Source organism: Echiichthys vipera (assembly GCF_963691815.1).
Source record: "Echiichthys vipera genome assembly, chromosome: 3".
NCBI classification, from domain to species: Eukaryota; Metazoa; Chordata; class Actinopteri; order Perciformes; family Trachinidae; genus Echiichthys; species Echiichthys vipera.
In genome coordinates, this window is record NC_139828.1 from 18,637,361 (window position 1) to 18,653,409 (window position 16,049).

A 16,049-nucleotide genomic window follows, 5' to 3' on the forward strand; every position below is an offset into this window, starting at 1 on the left:
TTTTGTTATGTATAATTGTTATCATTATTCGTACCTTATTTTATCAGCAGTTGATAAGTTTACCTCATGTGTAGAGAACTGTAAATTCTTTTGAAAATATACAAAATATTGGATCACTATGATCATGTTTTTTTATATGTTCAGCTAATGATTTCTAAACATCACAAATATAACACTTATGGAAACATTCTGTGCATAGGCCTACAAACATCTTCTTTTTTATGTTGTTCTTTTCATGAAATTTATCTTTGTTTTGTTTTCCAAACTGAATCTATATTCAGATGAGATCTTCATTTCATAATTTACGAAGAAAACATACAAAACTTTTGAAGTCAGAGCCGAGGAGAGAGCAGCGCAAAGCAGACAAGCCAGGAGACGGGGGAGACAACAGGGAGATGTAAATACCTAGACGTGGAGGGAAGAGGAAGTGAGAAAACACAGGCAATCAGTGGGGAATGGGATGGTTTGTGTTGAAGGAGAGGCAGGGAAAGACCTTGAGGAAAAAGAAAAGAAAGAGGCAAAGAGAAACAGAAGCACAGAGAAAGAAAGAGAGAGCTCAAGAGGTAAAGACACAGAGAAGAGGAATGACGGACAAGTTTCAATTGACATGAAAGCAGGGAGCATTTTTTTTCTTTGTGTCAATTAAAACAGCACTTTACCAAGGTATACCGAAGAAAGAAGAAAAGCAGAGGATGTAGTGGAGTTGAAGTGACAGAGAGGTCAACATTTCATTTCACCCTGTCCTTCTGCTGTCTATCTTTCAGCTTTAGCACTTATAGCCTGGCCACTGGTGCTGCACTGAACTGCATTTATTTTCAAACACTGATGACTGAATACAGTGGCCTAGCCTCCCCCACTACTGTAACTCACTGACTGTAAACGTAGGAAGGGGGAAAAAAAGATGACATGGGAAGAAATCTTGCCTTCCATCACTGGGAAGATGAATCAAACTGATGAACGGGTCAGCTTTGAAAAATTGGCGGTCCTATTTGGGGTTTGTCAAAGGTCTGACTGATTTATTTGGCATGAAGTAACGGAAGGGAGGGTTTTCCGTGTCCATGTTTCCATTCCGAAAGCTAGAGACGATTGGAAGGTGATCCTGTGTGTGCATTTGTGCCTTTGTTACTGTTCTGACTCGATGGGACAGAATTGTAAAAATAAAGAAAGGAATGGTTGGATGTGTGGATGGGGAAAGAAAAGGACAGAGCGGGAGGTAACAGAGGTCAGAAGAGAGATGAAGGTAGGAAAAATAAGAGGGACAGGAGCAAAAAGTGGGAGAAAGCAGGGAGCAGATGGAGAATAAGAAGCAGATAGGTTCACCTCTCATTAGTTCGCCTGCCACACACTATGCCACAAAGCACTGCACCTCCCAAGGACATGAATTAAACAGAGAGCTAACTTCCTCAGAGGAAAGCAGCCCTGCCAGCACTTAGCTAGGCCTCATAAACAACCAGCTCGCATTTGTCACTTCCTCTTCACCAACAAAGCGACAGCAGAAATAAATTACCTTTAAGTAGACCTCGCTCCTCCTGTCCCTCAACATTCTGTTCTTGTCTTTGCAGCTGGTTTGAGCTAACAGCACAAGTTGATGGACAGTGAACAAAGGTAAAAGTCAGTCGGCTGACTGCGGCCTTAAGTTAGTTTTCACAACCCAGCGAGAAATTCCTCCTCGGTGTATTTATCCTACAAAGTTGCTTTATTTCGATAGGCCCTCTAAAAAATATGTAACCATAAAATGATCAAGACATGTAAGAGCAAAGAAGAAATCTACAAGGAAAAAAACAAATGGAGAGAGAAATAATGAGAATAATAGTGAAAGGTGTTGTACCTTTTGGCAAGATGTTTTCAAGCTGCAACCATGATCAAAAAGGAATCAGTAGCAAGGAGATGAGTGACATCAGCTGGAGTGAAGCGACATCTTGCAAATACTAAGATTTCAACAGAACAATGAAAAAGCATTGTGCAGGATTTTTCTGGGTGTTGAACAGACCAACATAACATAATATTTAGTAGCAACAACATGTTCTCACCCTTCCAGGAACTAGAGCATTCCTTGTAACGACAGCTAAAAAGAAATATATATATATATATATATATATATATATATATATATATATATATATATATATATATATATATATATATATATCCAAACACTCTCTTGGGATTAGTCAGAGTTCAGACAGGGTCTTATGGGAGAGGAGAGGGAATGCTAGGTTTCCAGTCCTGCATCTATCAAAGGCACCTAATGAAAGGTAAAGGTCTAACTTGAGTCAGGGTTTATGAAAGGAGATATATCTGAGTAATACACAAGTACACAAGCTTACCTCCCACCCCTCATTCCCACCAAATACCTAAGCTCCAGAGCATGACCTAAAGTTGCTACAAAAGCTCTCATCACCCCTTCTGCTCCTACTCATTGTATCTATTCCACCATAGCTGTGGTACACTTTTCTTTTCCCCCGTCACCCAGGGACCTCCCTCAAAAAAAAAAAAAAAAAGAGACAAAATAACAAGAAAAAAGGCAGGCTTTTCAAATTCCTAAAAATGCTACACATTTATCATCAATCATGTACATTGCTGGACAGGAATTGCAAACCAAAGTGCACCTGGGTGCATCAACCAGATGGGGCCACCCGTACACTGATTTATAGAACCATTCACTAAGCACTGGCAGCTTAGTTAATGAACTGTCTCGCTGGTGTGAAACAACACTCCCCCCTCAACACAAAAATGAGAGAATGAGGAAGATTTGTCTCCCTCTGTTCAAACCCCCTCTCCGATTCTGCATCGCAATCATCGTAAGCACCCCGTCAGCTTGGCTGGGGTCCTGCCATTATAGGCTGCTATTGAGCTAGCCTCTGGAGAAAACATTTTGTTAATCAAGTGAAGGCAAAACAATTACTAGAATCCGATAATCAATGGCTGTGGACAAACAATAAATCCTTGGTGGCTGCTTCAGACAACGACAAGTGGTGGCAAATGGGGTCCTACTAATTAAACTGAATGCCTGCTGGTATGCTATCGTTAGCTGATAGCTATGCTGCTACACCGTTTAGCCCATCTGATTAGGCTGTTTGACATAGCCAATGTAATAGCCTTTACATAGTCCCTTTTCCTTTGTCTTACCGCATACTTGCTGAAATTACAGCGCCATTCCTTTTAGATTGCTTCCTCTTGTTAGCTGTAAGAAATCAATGTGGGCGATCAACTGCCAGAGTTTGTGATGACTCTCAAGATCATTAAAAATTAAATGTCTGCAGTATTATTACATAATGTGAGACAAAAGAGAAATGCAGAGGGACTTCTATAATAACCACTGAGCACTAATGCAAAATATAGCTATTAAATGAATTAAAGAGCTACTTGTAAAATGTCCAAATTGTGGAAATTTGACTAAAAAGTCCTGTTTCGTTTCAGCAAAAGGTTTTGAGAGGACACAAGGGTCAGAACTCTTGTAAAATAAGGGTATACCCTACCAGGGTAATGTAGCTACCAGATGTAATTGCTCGACCGTGCGGATGGAAATTTCAATTCCAGTTATCTTCGGCTGGATCAGAAATCCGGATCGGGCAGCAGACGATGGGTGGAAAGCCTAATAGGGTGCTGAGAATACAGCAATAGGAGGAGTGCTTGATGGTGAATGTGATGGAGAATTAGGTAAGACAAATCTTTCAGGATTCATGAGAGCCAAGTGTGAACTGCTAATAGCAGACTATAGACCAGTCAAACAAAGCAGAGTTTACAATATGTAGCTCTGAGCATACAGTTTCTGTATGCTGCAAAGAAAAAAAAAATTCAGCCCTCAAACAATGAAATAAATCTGCCAATAAAAACCATCTTGTCCAAATATTGTTGTTTCTTGTGACATCTCAAAGTTAGTGGAGAGGCTTGTCTTGAAGGCATAATTGCTCAGTTTTAAACTCCACTAGAAAAGAAAACTATCTCCGTACTGGAATATTTTCTATGAATGTGTTCAACAAAACATAATACTGAAAACGAGACTGTTACTGTATTTTTTTATTGTAAGGAGTAGCATTAAAGGTAAGTGTAGCAGAAATAATGATTGACTACTCAGGCAGTCAAGCTGACATGTCTCCACTTAGAACAATAGCAATCACAACTCAGCCATGATCAATAGTTGTTCATGACTTGCTTTAAAACATTCCCATTCTCCACCCTCTTCCTATACTTCTATCCCTGCCTCATTTCCAGTCATCTCTTCCTCTTAGTCTCATCTATAATTCCACCTTGTTTCCCCTCATGCTTACTGACCTCTTCAAGCTAATCTCTCCCTCCCCCACTCAACATGTGGTGTGGCAGTGTTGGTGGGCTTGTTTGGCAGAGTGAGGACGTATGTACGGCAGCCTCCTGGTCCACGCCCTGTCCGTTCATATGGTTCTATCTCCTGGACATGTCAGGATCCTTTTCAGGGTCTTTGCTCACTGAAAACAACACAGGATTGGTGAAAACTCATAGGTGTATGTCAGTTGTGATGTAACTGGCTCCTATCGTGGCATGTTACACCGACATTTTCCCATGCTCTTTGATGCCTCAGGGTATGTTGTGTGCAATTTGTCTTTTTTTCTTATTTTTTGACCCCTGCAAGGTCAGACATTTGCTTTGCCCAGTTTAGATGCATACTACCTAGATTGGCTGGGGCCAGGTGTTGTTTGAGCTAAGTTATATGGCGACAGAGCGTCCATTCATTGGGTTCCACCTACTGTACGCATAGAATACAGAGCAGGGCGGAGCCTTTAAGATAGATCCAAAGTTACAATATTGTAACCCTAGTTATAACGCTAGATCCCTAGATAGAGGAGCCCTTTATCTAGGGACTCTGTTGCTCTAATGCCACTGGCTGAAGAGGGTGTAGGATAGCAGACAATGGTGTACACTACCTTATATAATGTGGGGTCCACACAAATTCAGGTAGGCACGTCCTGATTGGCCGGCTACATTCATTTAGATTTCAGTGGGTGAATTTGTTCTGTTTATTACCAACAGAGTCCAGTAAAGGGCTCCACAGGGACTAATAGAACTAGGGTTACAAAATCGTAACCTATGTTTCCCCTTGCCACCTTACCTTTTTCCCTCCCTCACCTCACCTTTTCTTGAGTTTCTGATCTGCTGTTATAGCTCTCTCTTCCTAATGTTTTTTGTCATCCCTTCTTACCATAACTCTTTTCCCATTCTTTCATGCATCTCTGCAGTAAGTGCATCCCATCTTTCACATCACTCCCTCTCCTCACCGATCCTGTCACCCTCTTGGTTCCTTCACCTCTCCCACTTTCTCCTCAACTACCTCTGTTGCATCCTTAAAAGTATTTTACCTGCCCTCCTCCTTTATCAACCTCTCCTGCCTTTCCTCTGTCCCTCCTCACATCTCTCTCCAACCAGTCTTCTTCTTCCATCTGCCATTTCTACCTTTCCACTCTCTCTGTCTTACTTGCTCTCCTACAACCCACAGTTCACAGGTTTCCCAGGGCACATTGTTGCATCCCAACGGAAGCTTGCACAGCATTCTGCCATAAATAATTGAAGAGGCCCCACATGGCCAGGCACGCTCAGTCTAAATGGATTATTCTGGGAGAGATCAATGCTGGTCTGTGAGGGTTTTATTAGGGCCTGCAGATGAAACGTACAAGGCCACCGCCAATGCTCTCCTCTCCGTGTCTTAATTCTGCCTTGCTCTAGTGTGACATTCTACACACCTCCTTCTTCACTTCACCTGCACTATTCACCCACTCCCAGTGACGACCCCTTCATGCCCCAAGAGTACTATGGCCGACGCTTTACAGTACTGTTCTAAATTAAACATAAATGACTTTCCAAGACAGTGTATGAATCATTCATTTCTTTTTGGTGCCTTTGACTACGATGCAGACTAGAAGTAAAAGGACAAGACAGCGTTTTGTTATTCCTGCCGTTGTACCAATGCATCATCCTCACAGACCCCCACCGTCATCAGCACCCGCTCACCAGCATGACGGGAAACATCCGGAGATACCCACTACAGTTGTCATAGGCAAGAAAATGGGGGGATGTGAAATGCTACCGTGACCTTCAAGAGTTACGACCCTTGGGGGTGGGTGGTTACTACTGTGGTGAATAAGCCCCTGTAAGCTTCTCTCCTTGACTGTCTCATCCAGTGAGAGGTTTTCTAATTGTCTGCTTTCCAGAAAACAACACAAACAGCTAGTTATTTAGATCTACTTGGTCCACATGGTTAATAAAGAGAAGCATATGGTAGGATACTGTTCCAAAACGTAGGGCACTTCTACATAAAGTCTACCTCAAGTATAACCATTAAACCATAATTTATCATAATAATCCCAACACCCAAATGTCAAGAGACCAAATATTAGAGTCATAACTCGGTCAAATCTAGACACAAGCTTAAAACTCCATTACAATAATGACTTCCTGTGTAGCTACATCTCCCAAAGTATTCAAGCTGTTCTGTAAAATAAATATGTTTCAAAATTGCTGTAACTGTACTGTGTGGAAGGTTTGATTATGTTGTTTTCATGGTAATCACAAAAGTGCCTATATTGAGGGGAAAAATGTAACCTTGTTTCACTACACATCATAATCACTGAGGGAGTCTTGGTTCAGGTTAAAGCAGCATTCTTAGCGTTCAATTGTTTTCACAGCTTGTCTATCTTATTGTCCTGTCAGGATATAATGACAGTTTAAGCAATCTTAATGTCTTTAGCTTTCAGGTTAGTTCCAAAACTATTGATTATCTCTCAAATTTGAGTAAAACAAGGAAAAATGGAGTGACAAAATCCATTTATATTCATTTTATATTTTTTATCAGTTTTATTTTTACTCTCCTGTCTTGATTTTGTCAGACTTTGGAAACAGTCAAGAACACAAGTGACACATATTTCAAGAATCAGTTCTGCGTAAGTGACCAGTGAAATCATCTTTTCCCACTGACCAATGAGACCACTGCAAATATCCTTGAGTAAAGAGCCTTTCAATGCTCAGCACGCTGATATAACTTGAACTAAGACTCCCTCAGTGATAATGATGTGTAGTGAAATTGAACCCTGACAAGGTTACATTTTCCCCTCAATATACGCATTTGTGTGATTACTATGAATGCAACATAATCAAACCTTCCACACAGGAAATAAAGCTTTACATTCTCCTGCCACTTTTACCCTTTCATGCTGTTTAGATTGGGATTGTGGCTGGCAGATATAAATAGATACTGCTTTATGGAATCGTGTTTTGAAATGAAGCTTAACATATTTGACATAAAGAAAGGACCCCTAAGGCTTTAAACCCCATCCCTTAAAAGTGAGTGGTCTTTCTCTCCTTCCTGGGAATACAGAAGAAATCTTGCATTACTCCATGATTGCCCATCTTCTTCCTTCCTGACATCTTGGGTGGGTACCAGGAACATTTGTACACACCAAAGCCATTAAAGTGTCAAGCTCCACAGTGGGATTACAGGAGGTTAGAATGTTCATGAAATTCCTGTGAATAGTGAATTTCTGCCCTCATTCTGGCAGTCAAGACCTCCTCTAAAGAGCTTATATCTTAGCCATTTGAAATAGCAAACCAGTGTTTAGAAAGAGGCAATGACAATTTCTTTCTCTGCTGTTAAAATCTTCCAGCACTCATTTGCATATGGATTTGAGGACCATATGCTTCCTGACAAGATTTACTGTACAATATGGCACCGTTGGACAGAAGGCTGAGTACAAAAGTGCTCTGTCACATTATACAACCCCTTCTTTGTCCGTTCTTTAAAGATTCACTCGTTCTAAATTACCTCTGTAGTGCCAACTACAGGTTGTGGAGTTTTGGTTATAGATGTCAATCTTTCGCAGGTTTTATTAACCCTGACGGTTGACATGTATGAGACACAAATGACTTATGGTTCAAGGAGCGGAGGTGAGGACGGGATGAGACGGTACACTCTGAAAATGACATTTTGCTACTTAGAATTTCAAATTCTGCCTAAGGCAGGGGAAAAAACATGAGAGAAAAAAATAACCTGCTGTTTATCTGGAGGTGACAACTAACAAGCACCATCCTGGTAATTAGACTGCCGCAGTGCAAATGGGCGAAGTGCTCCATAAAAAGTGCTTATGATTAAATGTTTTCTTCTCTCTCACCCTTTCCTGTCAGTCTCCTCTCGCTTCACATGTTTGGGTTCCCTTAACTAGCTCTGCTAGCCATCAGCATCCATTTACTGCATTAACATCCTGTCCACACACTTACTATGCTTGGTGGCCATAATGAGTCTGCGGAATGTGACATATAGCTCATCTAGTATAATGTGTGTGTGTGTGTGTGTGTGTGTGTGTGTGTGTGTGTGTGTGTGTGTGTAAGCAGGCGCATGTCTGTCACTATGTGCATTTTTGTAGTGTGTGTAAACCCCCTCTCACATGCCTGAATCTTTGCTGCCCAGCTGGTGACAGGTGAGCATGATTGAAGTGCATTTGCGCAAGAGAAAACAATGGATGCTTAGGCATGCCATCCAATCACCCATCTCATACATACAGAGAGGCTGCCTGATTTATGTCGAGTTAAGAAGAGCACACCGTGAAAAGCTAACCTGGCTCATCTCAAGAGAGCCACCTTACTAAAAGGTGACCTATACGATGCTCTGCACTCTAAAAATTGAATAGGCGTAATCAGTAAATCAGTTTTGGCGTTTAAATATTTTTACATTTCTCTGAGACCTGGTGATAGTGCAGTGACTTGTGTAATGGAATAAGTGGAATACACCCTTTAATAAAAGTAAAGGAAAAAGAGACACAACACATTGCAACACATCCTACAAAAAACAAACAAAAACACTTGGCTGGACCCAAACTCCGATTTTTCCTTTGCACCACAGCTACCTGAGCTACTAATCATGTCAACAGGGTATCTTCAGGGTATGAGTACCACTGATAGTAAAGTTTCAGAGATGAAACTTCTGTCCTGTAGTTCATAAAAAGATCTGGCAAGAACCTACAATGAACCCATTTTTAAAGTGTGTGCTGTGGCTTCTATGTGTCCAACATGGGTATTTGATTGCTCCACGAGCAAACTCTGGGTTGGGAGATGCCAGTAATGGCTGTCTTTCCACAGGCCTGACTGTTACTGTAAGACAGCAGGAAGAGAGAGGAGAGAGAGAGAGAGAGAGAGAGAGAGAGAGAGAGAGAGAGAGAGAGAGAGAGAGAGAGAGAGAGAGAGAGAGAGGGACTCCCTGTCATAGTGATTATTGAAGGGCACCACATCTTGATATCAAGAGGACGACTGGAGCATACAGACATATCCACGCTGAAGTGGAGAGTGAAAATTATAATTTAACCGAAATATTAACATCTGACAAATAGCACCCTAAAATCCCATGGATGTGCATAAAAAAGATCTGACATCACAAAAACGAGCAGAGAGTGTATGCAAATCCACACGCATGTCTTCGTGGGCATACCAACTCATGCATTACATCATTTGTTTCATCATGGTTCAGCTCCACATATTTTAATGTCTTCCTTGCAGGATGTCAAACTTGCTACTGTTATTTTAAAGAAAGAAATGTGCATGAAATATGGAAAAGGCAAAACTCAAGGAGCATGTGATTGGTTGCCAAAATAAATCTGTGGTAGCATAAGTCTGATGATTTAGAAAGGACTATTTCCAGAGAGGCTGGGTGCAGGCAAGGGGTGTGTGTTACCTGACTTGCTCTGATGCTCCTGGTCTCTCTCTCTCTCTCTCTCTCTCTCTCTCTCTCTCTCTCTCTCTCTCTCTCTCTCTCTCTCTCTCTCTCTCTCTCTCTCTGCTGTAAGTGTTTGGGGGGGGGGGGGGGGGGGGCGACGACTCCAAATGTCTCATGTGACGGAGCATAACAGGGAATTGTAATACACAGCAACATCATAAATTTGATTACATTACATTGCACTGCAAGCCTGTAAGCCATTTCCAGGCACCATAAAAAAGCTATAACTAAGTTTCCACGGGTACAAAGAAAAATGAATAAAGCCATTTTCTTTTAACAACCCCGGCGCTGGCGAGATATTGTTCTCTCCTCTGGCTTTTATGAGTTTTGCAGACACGAGATGCGCTCGTTGCGATCGAAACAGGAGCGACAAGATGGAAAAATGCACAACTTCGGGGAAGAAAAAAGACTAGATTGTTCTGTGGCAAACGTTTCGACACTACACCTCCAGACAAACGCTCATCACATATGATGCATCTTCTCTAATGCTTTAATATAATGAATCAGAAATATAGAGGATGCAGATGAGTCTTCGCTGGTTTTATAGAAATAATGGACAAACATAGGGCTCTTTGAAATCGTTATCATCATACTATATCATTGTTTTTTTTCTAATGGAGCCGTATTATGGGGCAGTTCTGTGTTTGATTTCGAAGAACCATCATAAAAACTGGTAATAAGGACAGCCCAAGCGGTGCTATTTTTTTTTTTTTTAAATGATGACCGATCTGAAAGTTTGAAACTGTTCTTGAGCTAATTGTTTAATTCTTCATTGGACATTGAACATCAGATATTTCACAAATCTGTACGTAGACTGCAGGGTCTCGAGTCCGAGTGCCCAGCATTCAACAAGGGCATCACTAGCACTGAGAAAAAAGTCAATGCCATTGCCATGCAGACTCCACCTCGGTGGTGCTGTGAAAAGCTCCAATTGCGCACCTCGAAATAAGCCCAACTCATTTACGCGTCACTGACATCGTAATGCGCAAAGGCAAATCCGGTCCAGGGGTGTTGACCAATACTATAGTACTCTCAAAAGTCCAACATGTGTACCTTAGGCTTTAACATCATATCAAACCGTTTATCCAACAACCGGTCCACACACGCAGAGAAAGAGAGCGAGAGAGAGAGAGAGAGAGAGAGAGAGAGAGAGAGAGAGAGAGAGAGAGAGAAAGAGATGAAATATCGAAAATTGTATTAACGATGGATGCCTGCAAGAACTGAATGGCTCATGATCTGCTGGCATGTTCATATCAGTGAATTCTAAATGCAAAGCTTCTCGCAGATGACTTGGCTAATGAAGCACCCCCTGTGGAGATGCACTTGTTAGATGGATCCCCCCCCCCAACCAACACACAAACACACACACACACACACACATACACACACACACACACACACACACACACGCACACACACACTCTTCCGCTCGAATAAAAGATGATTCAGAAATATGCTCCAGAGCTAAAGCGAATACAAGTATAGGAGAAATTATTGCTAATATCCGTTCTTCTCCGCTGAACCACCAAGGGTTTCTTTTATTCTGGAGATTCAAATTGTAATTTACTCTCAGTGGGGGATGACAGAGAAGCCGTGCCCATTACAACAACCGTCGTTCAGAATGATAGCTATCCTTCGTACTCGAACAGCAGATGTACTCTGCTCAGCGGCACCACCAGCACCATCAGCAGCAGAAGCAGAAGCAGCAGCTTTGCGGTGGCAGAGTCGGGACTCCCGCTGAGTGCGGGACTATCTCGCATCTCTCCACTGCAAAGCGCAGCAGCAACTTGAACAAGCCTCTTTGCAGTATTTTGAAATAATGCTCTTCTTTGCGGCTGTAAAGACAGCAGAATAACACACAGTTTGCGAGCGCCGACACAAAATGCCCACATGCCTATTTTTTGTTCAATCATTTAAAAAAAATAATTAAAAAGCAGTGTTTCAAATTCCCAGAAAAAAACATACCAAAAAAACCTGGCAGACAAAAGCAAGTGGACAGACTCAGGAAAAAAGAGCCGGGGAAGAGTGCCTACCTTTTTTTGTCTGTCTCGGAGTTCCTCTTTCTTTCTTCGCAGCTTATAAACCCTCACATCTTCATGATTTAAACAAGTAATAATCCCCGGGTTTGTGTGCGTCCCTGCGGCAGGTCCAGTGAGGAGCGGTTCACGGGTTCCTCTGCCGGGTTAAATAATGTTTTTTTTTTTTTTAAATATCCAGCCCAAGAGCGCAGGTTGCTCAGGACGCGTCTGGGTACGGCAGGAGGAGTCGCTCCCTCAGCAGCAGCCGCCGTGCGCACTTGGAGAAACCAGAGCTCTGTCCGCGCAGGGAAGCTGAGGGAATGATGTCATGCGTCCGGCCCTCCCTCTCCAGCCACCCCTCATCTCATGGCTCTCTCCATCTTCTCTCCCCCACTCATTTTACCGTCCCTTCTCTCTCTTTAACGCACGTTATTTTAACATATGCATTGAAAAAAAGACGAACATTTACATTTAATTCATCACTACATATTGCATTTTTTATTTAGGGAGATATTAGTTTAACTCAACCAGAAGCAAACATTTTATTGAAATTAAACAAAAATAAACTATGTAATACATTATTAGCACAATCCGTCATTTGGTTGTGGAGCAGAGGAAACACATTTTCCGTTGTTTAAATTAGGTTTAAAGCTGAAGCACAAGGCTTTATAACTAGACTGTTTTTGCAGTACTCCACTTGACGTGATGAAGTCATGCCGCCTCCCCACGCCTCATGGAAGGTATCATCCAGTAGCATCGTAAGCCTGCCTTTACCCGCGATAAGAGGGGCGGTAAGGTAGCATGAAACAGACCAATGCAGACTGTATACTGAGTCAAGGCAGCCTCCCCCTCCCCAATGAAGCCTGCCCATGTTAAAGATAAAGTATCATATCTTATCAGTTATAGGTGAGGTTCATTCTGTATATCATATACACTGCAAATAAAAAAGTGCTTTAGCAACTGATGTGGTCTTAAAAATTAGGAAATCCAATTGTTGCCAATGGAACTATGGATTCATTTAATTTGAATGTGCACATTATGTTTAAAGTTTTGTCGTGATGATTTGTTATTATTTAAAAAGTAGTCCAATAAGTCTCCTTGACATTATATTTTTTCCTTCTGGGGAATATGATTCAAGAAAATAATTGAAATCTTTATGTAAAAGAACATATATTGAAATGGGGCAGGTCAGTGAATAGCAGTGAATAACAACATGCTATTAACTGGCATATCTAACGTTATTTTCAAATGCATTACAATTCCTCACATTGGATGGGCAAGCTCTGAGTTTTTTTTGTCCATCCTGACTTTTCTGCTGGCTGTTTGCTGAAAGAAACTGAAAGGAAAAGACTGCAAAGGCGTTTAATCAATCAACTTCAGCTGCAGGTTTTACTTAATCAAATCTTTAAAGTGGCAGGACTGCTTTCCTCTACTTCATGTATAGCTGCACAGATGCTCTCACAGGGACAAGTTAAAATATAGACGGTACAATACATTACTGTATCTATCAGACCGTTTATGTTTTATATCCCTACTTATCTATGTTATGGGGTGTAAACAGAAGACAGATAAACAGGACATATCACTGACTTGCCAATAGATCACAGGGAGAACACACAAACATTTTCACAGAAATAGTGAGTGGGTACCAGTGAATCTGCATGTTTTTTGATTGCAGAACCCAAATGACCAGGAAGAACACCCATACAGCTATTTTCTGAAAAATCACATGAATACCTAATGAAACCCCACAAGAGCTAACAACTTTATGATTTACGGCTCCAGTAAGGATTCTCTCGAGCCTGAGCTTGACAGGTCCATGTGTGACCTTTAAGCCAGTTAAGTCCCCTGGACTGGTAATTTGATTGTCCTTTGCCTGTCTTTGCCTTTACTTCAGATAATTGGGCATTCCTTTGATAATGTGTACTCACGTCAGAAAGGGGGCATCAGGCGTCGTGAGAAAAAAGTGCTAAAGGGTTAAAGGTTCTATCTGTAACTGTATTAAAAGTTTGTTGTCCTGTGTAGTGGCTAGTTTGCTGATGCAGTGAGGCATTGGACTAAAGGATCAGACACCAAGTGCTGGGGTTTATGCTGGCTGAGGGTCTTCGGTCTGCAGAGTGTGTGTAGTTGTAGGCCCCAACATTCTGTATTTATTTTTTTTAATGTCTAGCCGACTCTCATTGTGTAAATGTGTGCTTTTTCTGTGTTCTCATGATTTGTCAGCATTTCCGCATCCTCCACGTCTATGCTCTTGGCATCTCTTTGAAACTTTAACAGTATTTATATAGAACCTCGGCCCCCTAATGAAAAGCCATGGAAATGTCACTTTTTAAAAAATTGGACCTTAAAAAAATGAATAAATTAAATTGTCCTTTTTCAGTCAAGGAATAGGTATACAGATATAAGAAAGATTTAATATAAATCAATTTACATCAGACCAATCAATAAAACAATTAATATTATACAACATCTGTTGCAACCTTGCCATGCATTCAAGGTGGATGAATCAGAAAGGACCTCAGTAACTGAAAAAAGCTACTACAAAGTATTCATAGAAGCCAGTGTGTCAGCTGCAGTGGCCCTTTTCAGGGTTACACCATTAACAATGAAAAAGGCTATTGCAATGAAATCCATTGGTTTCTAATACAAATGGTTAGTTTTTTCCAAACAGGTTGGGAAAAAATAATACAGGTGATATAATTATCACATATACAGGTGATACAATAATCACCTGTATATAACTGGCAAAATGCTAGCAGGTTATTGTTACCATCTAAATTACAGTGCATGATGGATAACAGCTGACCTCAATTGAAGGAAAGTGTAGGTATCGTTTTAGCCTACTCAAGCAAGTCAGATGACTAAGTATCTGAGTGAATTCACAGTTACTCATACCTTTGAGGGGGTCTGAGATTGCTTTGGACACTTTCGGCGGAAAGTGATAGCTGATATGTATGCCCCCTTGTTTCCTGATAAAATTACACCTATGCTTGGGCCTTACACAATTATAAGGCATGAGACCATTTCCTCTGGTGTTTACTGGAGTCTGTGTCCCTCTCAGCTGCCCTTCTGTCTAAAGGTAGATAAGGGAAGTGGTGTACCCACTCTGCTTTAAAAACTACACACTGCACCTTGTCTTTGATTATCTCACAGCATCGCTCTACTCCTCCTATATCAGTCCTTCTTTTCCTATTGCCTGCTTCCATTACATCAATCATTATTTTTTCTTCTTCTCCAACCTTGCTCTGCTCAGTGGACCTTGCATCTCCCTAAAAGCTTGTTCCCTTCCTTAATATTTCCACCTGTGTGTGGGAAACACATGGCAGTCAGAATGGCTGGATGAGTGGTTTAATTAGAGGAGAAGTAGTGGGCTGTCACCTAAGGCTGAGCACCGGCAATCAAGAGATACTGGCTTGAAGAACAGTCAGACAAGGCCATTCATTGATTAGTGATTGTAGTAGTGTTACTTAATCTACATGATACACTGAACGAGCTTCAACTCAGATTAGGGATAAATATAATGCACTATTTTGAATGTATTGTACCAAAGGAAAGCCAAGTTGCAATTCCCCTTTTATTTTCTATATACTGTATGTGCACTTAAATCAACAGTGAATGTTTTCATGTTTTTCTTATATTGTATTGTATGGGATTTTGAATGCATTTTCTCAAATGCTTATAATGAATATTGTTTTTAAAAAAAATAGGGTTAACTTTTGCGTGCCTTTTGCTTTTAATTAAATAAAGATATTTTCTAATGTTTCTAAAAAAACAAAACATGAGTGTAGAAATAGACACCATCGCATGTTTCCAAGCACGATGATTGGAGTGTTTTGAACAAATGAGTGTTGTTTTTTTTCTGTCCAGGGCTAAAAGGAGACATGTGCCAGCATTGCAAAACATGTAATTGTGGATTGTGTTGGTCCTTTCCCCACACGAAAGTCGTTAACAAGTTTATAAAAATGCTAAATGAAAAATGGATAACTGGTTTCAACTGTGATCAGTGTATTCTTTTTTTCCCCCTCCTCTTTTTATTGTTAGCATAAAATGTCCAACTTACACAGTAAACAGACCCATGTCTGCTAATTAGCTATGGCTATATTTCCTATATACACGGCATTGGTTGAACTTGATATAAATGTAACAATACCTTCATGTATTGTCCCTGTCAAATAAATTTAGAAAATTAATAACATGTGGACTGTCACAACAGGCTACATATTCACAGAAAAGCAACGTATACAATCTGGAAACATCTACATCCTGCAACATAATAAAAAAAATACAAAAACAAAAAATAT

General features: G+C 40.9%; 1 protein-coding gene across 1 annotated transcript in view; it reads right to left on the reverse strand.

The window, feature by feature from the left end:
• Positions 1–11,840, reverse strand: part of ptprsa (protein tyrosine phosphatase receptor type Sa) — a 239,391-nt gene extending 227,551 nt beyond the window's left edge. The window contains exon 1 of the mRNA XM_083940543.1: positions 11,764–11,840. The gene's annotated coding sequence lies outside the window, so the exon portion shown is untranslated. The remainder of the gene's footprint in view (positions 1–11,763) is intronic.
• Between the last annotated feature and the right edge of the window lie 4,209 nt (positions 11,841–16,049).